This window comes from Pristis pectinata, chromosome X, assembly GCF_009764475.1.
Source record: "Pristis pectinata isolate sPriPec2 chromosome X, sPriPec2.1.pri, whole genome shotgun sequence".
NCBI lineage: Eukaryota > Metazoa > Chordata > Chondrichthyes > Rhinopristiformes > Pristidae > Pristis > Pristis pectinata.
This window is the reverse complement of record NC_067450.1, coordinates 13,897-21,964: the sequence shown is the minus strand read 5'-3', so window position 1 is coordinate 21,964 and position 8,068 is coordinate 13,897.

The following is an 8,068-nucleotide window of genomic DNA, read 5'->3' as shown; positions in this document are numbered from 1 at the left end:
GTAATGGGGGGGGGGGGGGCGACCAGAACAGCACACATGTGTGGCCTGACCAGAGTTTTATATGTCTGCAACATGACTTCCCGACTCTTGTACCTGACGCCCCGACCGATGAAGGCGAGCGTGCGGTACGCCTTCTTCACCGCCCTGTCGACCTGTGCGGCCACTTTCAGGGGAGCTGTGGGCTTGGGACCCTGAGGTCCCTCTGTACACCGACACTGTGAAGGGTCCCGCCGTTAACGGTGTCCTGTCCCCTTTACATCTGACCTCCCAAAGTGCAACACCTCCCACCTGCCCGGATTAAACTCTGTCTGCCGCCTCTCCACCCACATCTGTAACTGAACTATTTCCTGCTGTGTCCTTTGACAGCCTTCTACACCGTCCACAACTTGATTTGACTTGACTTAGGGCTGAGAGCAGATGGGAAGAAACTGTTTTTAAGTCTGGATGTCTGGGCTTTCAAACTCCTGTGTCTTCTGGAGGAAGAAGAGAGAAAAGGGACCGGTGCCTGTCCAAGTGCCTTTCAAATATTGTTAATGTACCTGCCTCTACCACTTCCTCTGGCACCTCGTTCCACACACGGACCACCCTCTGGGTGAAGAAGTTGCCCCTCAGGTCCCCTTTAAATCTCTCCTATCACCTTTCACCTGTGCCTCTAGTTGGACTCCCCTACCCTGGGGAAAAGACTGCATCCGTCCACCTTATCTACACTCCTCATGGTTTTACAAACCTCCAGAAGGTCACCCCTCAGCCCCCTTCCCTCCAGTGAGGACAAACCCAACCTTTCCGATCGCTCCTTGTCACCAGATCCCCACCGCTCCAGGCAACCTCTCTCTCTGCACGCTCTCTGTTGCTCCCGCGTCCCTCCTGTAGTGTGGTGACCAGAACTGCACACAATACTCCAAGTGAGGTCCGACCAATGTTTAGTTCAACTGCAAAGTGACCCCTCAACTCTTGTCCCTCAGTGTTTCAACCTACGAAGGCAAGCATGCCAAACACCTCCTTCACCACCCTATCCGCCTGTGTCTCCACGTTCAGCGAGCTATGGACTGGCACCCCAGGGTCCCTCTGTACATCAATGCTCCTGAGGTCCCTGACATTGACTGTACTTGTCCTACCAGAACTTGGACTTCCCAAAGTGTGATTCAGTAATTCTGTCAGCCCATTACTGCGGCTGGTCTCCCGGTCGTGTGACGACCAGGCCTTTGTAATGACCGGATTTTGGATCTTAACTCGAAGCAGATTCTCAAAGGGAGCTGGAAGTTTGCAGTCTCTGGAGGGACACCACCTGATGTGGAGAGGTGGTGAGTGGGAGCTGCTCTGGTCTCAGAGCGGGCTCTGTGCTGCACCGCTGCTGCTCTCTAGTGGACTTTCAACATCACTACAGAACAACAAGCTGCTGCAGGAACTCAATGGGTGCTGGGTCATGGGTGTGGGCACCCAGGGTATAAATGCCATGAAAATTAGCATCCTGCAGAGGGAGTACAGCCCCTCACAGACATCAGTTAACACAAACTTAAGTTAGCATAAGTTATACACAACTTACACGACAAAAGAAACATAACAACACCAGTGGAAGTTGAGAGAGAGAGAGAGAGAAACACAGTCTGAGCTGGTGTTGGGGTTCCTCGGGTGGGTTCAAGAACCTGACGGCAGTGGGGAATAAGCTGTTGTTGAACCTTGAGGTGTGGGTTCTTCAGGGTCCTGCACCTCCTGCCTGACGGCAGCATCGGGAAGAGAGCACATCCTGGATGGTGGTGGGGGTCCCTGATGATGGACGTCGCCTTCCTGAGAGACGTTTCCTCTTGTAGACGTTCCTGGACAGTGGGGAGAGCTGTGCCCGTGATGGAACTGGCCAAGTCCCACTGCTCGCTGTGACCCCTTGTTTTCCCACACCAGCCCGTGGTGCACCGGTCAGAACACTCTCCACCGTACGTCTGTGGGAGTTTGTCACAGTTTTGGATGATGGGCCGGATCTCCTTAAACTTCTGACAATGTAGAGATGCTGGTGTTCCTTCTCCGTGGTCCGGTAGCATCGGTGGGGGGAAATGGATAGTCGATGTTTTGGGTTGAGACCCTTCAACACCACCTGTGGTTTAAAAGCTATTTCAGAAAAGGGAAGTTTATGTCCATCCTGTCTTTTTGTGACCTGCTGTTGATCCTTAAAGTCTAAACCTATTCCCACCATCCTGTCTGGATAATCTATTCCTGAGGTTCTTGCTGCCTGAATCACCTGGAGAGGGTGCAGGGGAGGTTCATCAGGACACTGCCTGGATTAGAGGGCGTGAGCTACAAGGAGAGGTCAGACAGACTCGGGTTGTTCTCTCCGGAGCGGCGGAGGCTGAGGGGAGAGGTTTATAAGATCACGAGAGGCACAGATAGAGCAGACAGCCGGGATCTTTCTTCCCCCAGGGTGGAAATGTCTAATACCAAACGGCGTGCATTTCAGGTGTGTGTGTGTGTGTGTGGGGGGGGGGGGTGTGTTAAAGGTTTAAAGGAGATTTGAGGGGCAAGTTTTTTACACAGAGAGTGGTGGGTACCTGGAATGGGTCACCAGGGTTGGGGGTGGGAGCAGGCAGTGTGGTGAAGTTCAGATAGACACGTGCATCTGAAGGGAGTGGAGGGAGATGGATGATACACAGGAGCAGGACGTAGTACGAATCGGCATCAAGGTCAGTACGACATCGTGGGCCGAATGGCCTGTCCCGTCCTATACTGTCCTGTATTCAATGAATTATTTCACATCTGTTTACAAAGTTTGGGCCATTGGGGTCTACTCAGATTCATAGAACAATCCCGTTGCCTCACTGATACTCCCTCTGACCTATTCCCCTGACATCTGGGGGGATCCCCCACAGGGTCACAGGGAGAACAGTGGAATTTTCCCAGGCTATTGAAGCGCCCGTCCACACACTTCTTAAATGTTGTCGGTCACTCTCTGTGGCAGCGTGTTGCAGGTACCAGCCACTCTCCAGGTGAAGAAAGCCCCTCTCAGATATTGGTATTGGAATTGGTTTATTATTGTCACTTGTACCGGAGTACAGTGAAAAACTTGTCTTGCAAACCGATCGTACAGGTCAATTCATCACACAGTGCAGTTACATTGAGTTAGTACGGAGTGCATTGAGGTAGTACAGGTAAAAACAATAACAGTACAGAGTAAAGTGTCCCAGCTACAGAGAAAGTGCAGTGCAATAAGGTGCAAGGTCACAACAAGGTAGATCATGAGGTCAGAGTCCATCTCATCGTATAAGGGAACCGTTCAATAGTCTTATCACAGTGGGGTAGAAGCTGTCCTTGAGTCTTGTGGGACGTGCCCTCAGGCTCCTGTATCTTCTACCTGATGTAAGAGGGGAGAAGAGAGAATGTCCCAGGTGGATGGGGACTTTGATTACGCTGGCTGCTTCACCGAGGCATCGAGAGGTGAAGACAGAATCCGCAGAGGGGAGGCTGGTTTCCGTGACATGCTGGGCTGTGTCCACAACTCTCTGCAATTTCTTGCGCTCCCGGGCAGAGCAGTTGCCGTCACAAGCCGTGATGGGATGGGTGGATGGGGGGAAGAGCGCAGAGGGAATTCACCAGGATGTTGCCTGGATTGGAAGGCTTTAGTCATGGGGACAGGTTGGACAGACTTGGGTTGTTTTCTCTGGAGAGGTGAGGGCTGAGGGGAGACCTGATCGAGGTTTATAAGGTTATGGGAGGAGCAGGTTGAGCAGACGGAATCTTTTCCTGGAGTGGGGGTATCATAAACAAGAAGGTGTGGGTTTGTGGGAGGGAGGGGATTTGAAGGGGACCAGTTTCCCCACACGGAGAGGGGCTGACATCTGAAACAAGCTGCCCCCGGTGGTGGTGGAATCGGACACACTCACTGCGTTTAAGAGACATTTAGACAGACGCTGAACTAGGCAAGGTGTGGAAGGGAACGGTCTTAGTGGGGGCAAGTGGGAGTGGCGTTGGGGGGGTGGATGGTCAGCAAGGAAATGGTGGGTTAACTCTAATTGACTCCATGAGCCCACGGTTGTAAATGAGGTCACGGAATCAGAGTCATGGAGTCACACAGCACAGAGACAGGCCCTTTGGCCCAAATGTGCCATGCCGGCCAAGGTGTCCACCAAGCCAGTCCCACTTGTCCACTCTTAACCTTTCCTGTCCAAGTACCTTTTGAGTGTTGTTAGGGTTGGGGTTAACCCTGCTTCAACCACTTCCTCTGGCAGCTCGTTCCACACACAGACCACCCTCTGGGTGAAGAAGTTGCCCCTCAGGTCCCCATTAAATCTCTCCTCTCTCACCTTAAACCTGTGCCCTCTATAGTTCTTGATTCCCCAACCCTGGGGGGGGGGGGATGACTGTGCACATTCACCCTGTCGATGCCCCTCATGGTTTTATACACCTCTATAAGGTCACCCCTCAGTCTCCTGCACTCCAAGGAATAAAGTCCCAACCTGCCCAACCTCTCTCCATAACTCAGTCCCTTGAGTCCCGGCAACATCCTCGTAAATCTCCCTCTGCACTCTTTCAAGCTTAATGACATCTTTCCTACAGCAGGGCGACCAGAACTGAACACAGTACTATAAGGAGAGGTCGGACAGACTCGGGTTGTTCTCTCTGGAGCGGTGGAGGCTGAGGGTTTATAAGATCACGAGAGGCACAGACAGGGTAGACAGCCGGTATCTTTCTCCCTCAGGGTGGAAATGTCTAAATACCAGAGAGTGTGCATTTAAGATGAGGGGGGAAAGTTCAGAGGAGATGTGCAGGGCATGTTTTTTTACACAGAGAGCGGTGGGGGCCTGGAATGTGCTGCCAGGGGTGGGGGTGGAGGCAGATACGATCGAGGCGTTTAGACAGGCACATGGATGTGCAGGGAATGGAGGGATGATGACATTGTGCAGGCAGGAGGGATGAGCTGTCATCAGATGAATTAGTTGGGCACAACATTGTGGGCTGAAGGGCCTGTTCCTTTGTTGTATTGTTCTACGTTCTCTCTCTCTCTCTCCGTCTATCTCTCTGTCCCTCTCTCTCCTCTCTCTCTGTCTCTCCATCTCTCTCTCTCTCCGTCTCTCTCTATCTCTCTCTCACTCTCTGTCTCTCTCTCCACCTCTCTCTCTCTCCTCTCTCCCTCTCTCCGTCTCTCTCTCTCTCTCACTCTCTGTCTCTCTCTCCATCTCCGTCTGTCTGTCTCTCTATCTCTGTCTGTCTGTCTGTCTCTCTCCATATCTCTCTCTCTGTCTCTGTCTCTGTCTCTCTCCTTTCCAGCAAACCCGGTGGCAATCGTGATTCTCTCGCGAGGAATCTGCGGCCTCCAAGTGCATGACTGTGTGGGTTTCCTCCAGGTGCTCTGGTTTCAAGGTCAAGTTCAAGTTACAATGTATATGTGACTAATAAAGATATCAGGCTGCCAGCAACAGTGGTGCAGGCGGATACGATAGGGTCCTTTAATAGACTTTTGGAGCTTAGAAAAATAGAGGGCTATGGGTAAGCCTAGTAATTTCTAAGGTAGGGGCATGTTCAGCACAGCTCTGTGGGCCAAAGGGCCTGAATTGTGCTGTGGGTTTTCTATGTTCTATCCTATCTTACTAACCCAGGGCTTCTGGGTTACACCGATGGGAGGGAAACATTTCAGGAAAGGGAGCGGTGTACATCAACCTGTTTACATCAACAGTGCTGAGGTTGAGAGCTTCAGATACCTGGGAGTGAACATCACCAATAGCCTGTCCTGGTCCAACCATCTAGATGCCACGGCCAAGAAAGCTCACAAGCACCTCTACTTCCTCAGGAGGCTAAAGAAATTTGGTTTGTCCCCTTTGACACTCGCCAACTTTTATTGATGTACCATAGAAAGCATCCTAATTGGATGCACCATGGCTTGGTATGGCAACTGCTCTGCCCGGGAGCGCAAGAAACTGCAGAGAGTTGTGGACGCAGCCCAGTGCATCACAGACACCAGCCTCCCCTCCTTGGACTCTGTCTTTCCCTCTCACTGTCTTGGTGAAGCAGACTCATAATCAAAGACCCCACCCACTCAAGTCATTCTCTCTTCTCTCCTCTTCTATCAGGTAGAAGATACAGGAGCCTGACAGTACGTACCACCAGACTTAAGGACAGCTTCTACCCCATGGTGATGACTATTGAATAGTTCCCTTATATGATGAGATGGACTCTGACCTCACGGTCTACCTTGTTGTGACCTTGCACCTTATTGCACTGCACTTTCTCTGTAGCTGTGACACTCTGTACTGTTATTGTTTTTACATGTACTACGTCAATGCACTCCGTACTAACTCAATGTAACTGCACTGTGTAATGAATCGACCTGTACGATTGGTGTGCAAGACAAGTTTTTCACTGTAACTTGGTATAAGTGACAATAATAAACCAATACTCAACGTTTCCTTTTCTTCCACGTTATCCAAGGTCATTGGGCTTTGATCAGGAAAAGGAACCTTTGCCGATTCCATCAAATAACATTGTCAGTGGACAGCCACGAGGAGCAGAAAGCGAGGCTGAGTCTCCACAATAAACCATGGTCAGAAGTCAATCATTCAGCCTGGATGGTATGATGTCCAGGAGAAATGTCGAGGCTGGTTCTGCAACTGTTCCCGGGCCACTGGTCAATGAACAGGATCAGAAACCTGATGGTATTCTTCCCCACACCCAACAAGCATCACAGTGTGAATAATGTGTGAATAATGTGTGAAATTGGACCATATTTTGCAGTTCGATGGTTGGCTATCCGTGGAGCCTGACATCACTGTCCCCAGTACAAGTTCATTGGGTATCATTCCATGTGGCTTTCTGGCAATCATCCAATCCTAACTCCACCTCAGTGTGCTATACCCATCACCCTGCTCTCTTGTGTTGTTGATGACTTCCGGTGTGGCATATGGCTTTGTGCATGGTAGGTCATGTCTAACCAAACTTACAGAGTTTTTCGAGGAGGTCACCAAGAAGGTCGATGAGGGAAAGGTGGTGGACATTGTCAAAGGCCTTGCTAAAGTCATTGTAGACAAAGTCCCACATGGGAGGCTGCTCCAGAAAGTTAAGTCGCTTGGCATTCAGCATGAAGTATCCAACTGGATTCAACGTTGGCTTAGCAGGAGAAGGCAGAGAGTGGTAGTAGATGGTTGTCTCTCTGACTGGAGGCCTGTGATTAGTGGTGTGCACAGGGATCAGTTCTGGGTCCATTATTATTTATCATCTATATTAATGATTTGGATGATAATGTGGTAAAGTGGATCAGTGTGGATGACACCAAGATTGGGGGAGGGGGAGGGGGGGGGGGTAGCGGACAGCGAGGAAGGCTATCAAAGCTTGCAGTGTGATCTGAACCAGTTGGGAAAATGGGCTGAAAAATGGCTGAAGGAATTTAATGCAGACAAGTGTGAGGTGATGTACTTTGGGAGGTCAAACGAGGGTAAGACTTATACAGTGAATGGTAGAGATATGAGGTGTGTGGTAGAACATAGGGACCTGGGAATACAGATCCATAGTTCCTAGAAAGTGGTGTCACAGGTAGAGAGGGTCGTAAAGAGAGCTCTTGGCACATTGGCCTTCATAAATCAGGGCACTGAGTACAGGAGTTGGGGTGTTGTGTTGAAGTTGTACATGACGTTGGTGAGGCTGAATTTAGAGTATTGTGTGCAGTTCTGGTCACCTACCTACAGGAAAGATGTCAATCAGCTTGAAAGAGTGCAGAGAAAATTTACACGGATGTTGCTGGGACTTGAGGACCTGAGTTACAGGGAAAGGTTGAATCGGTTGGGACTTTATTCCCTGGAGCACAGGAGAATGAGGGGAGATGAGGTGTAGAAAGTTATGAGGGGTATAGATAGAGTGAACTAGAGGTCATAGGTTTAGGGTGAAAGGTGAAATATATAAGGGGAATTTGAGGGGAAACTTGTTCACCCAGAGGGTGGTGAGAGTGTGGAACGAGCTGCCCGCAGAAATGGCAGATTTGGATTCAATTGTAACGTTTAAGAGAGATTTAGACAGGTACATGGATGGGAGGAGTTTGGAGGGACCTGACCCGGGTGCAGTAGATGGGACTAGGCAGAAGATCAGGTCGGCATAGACA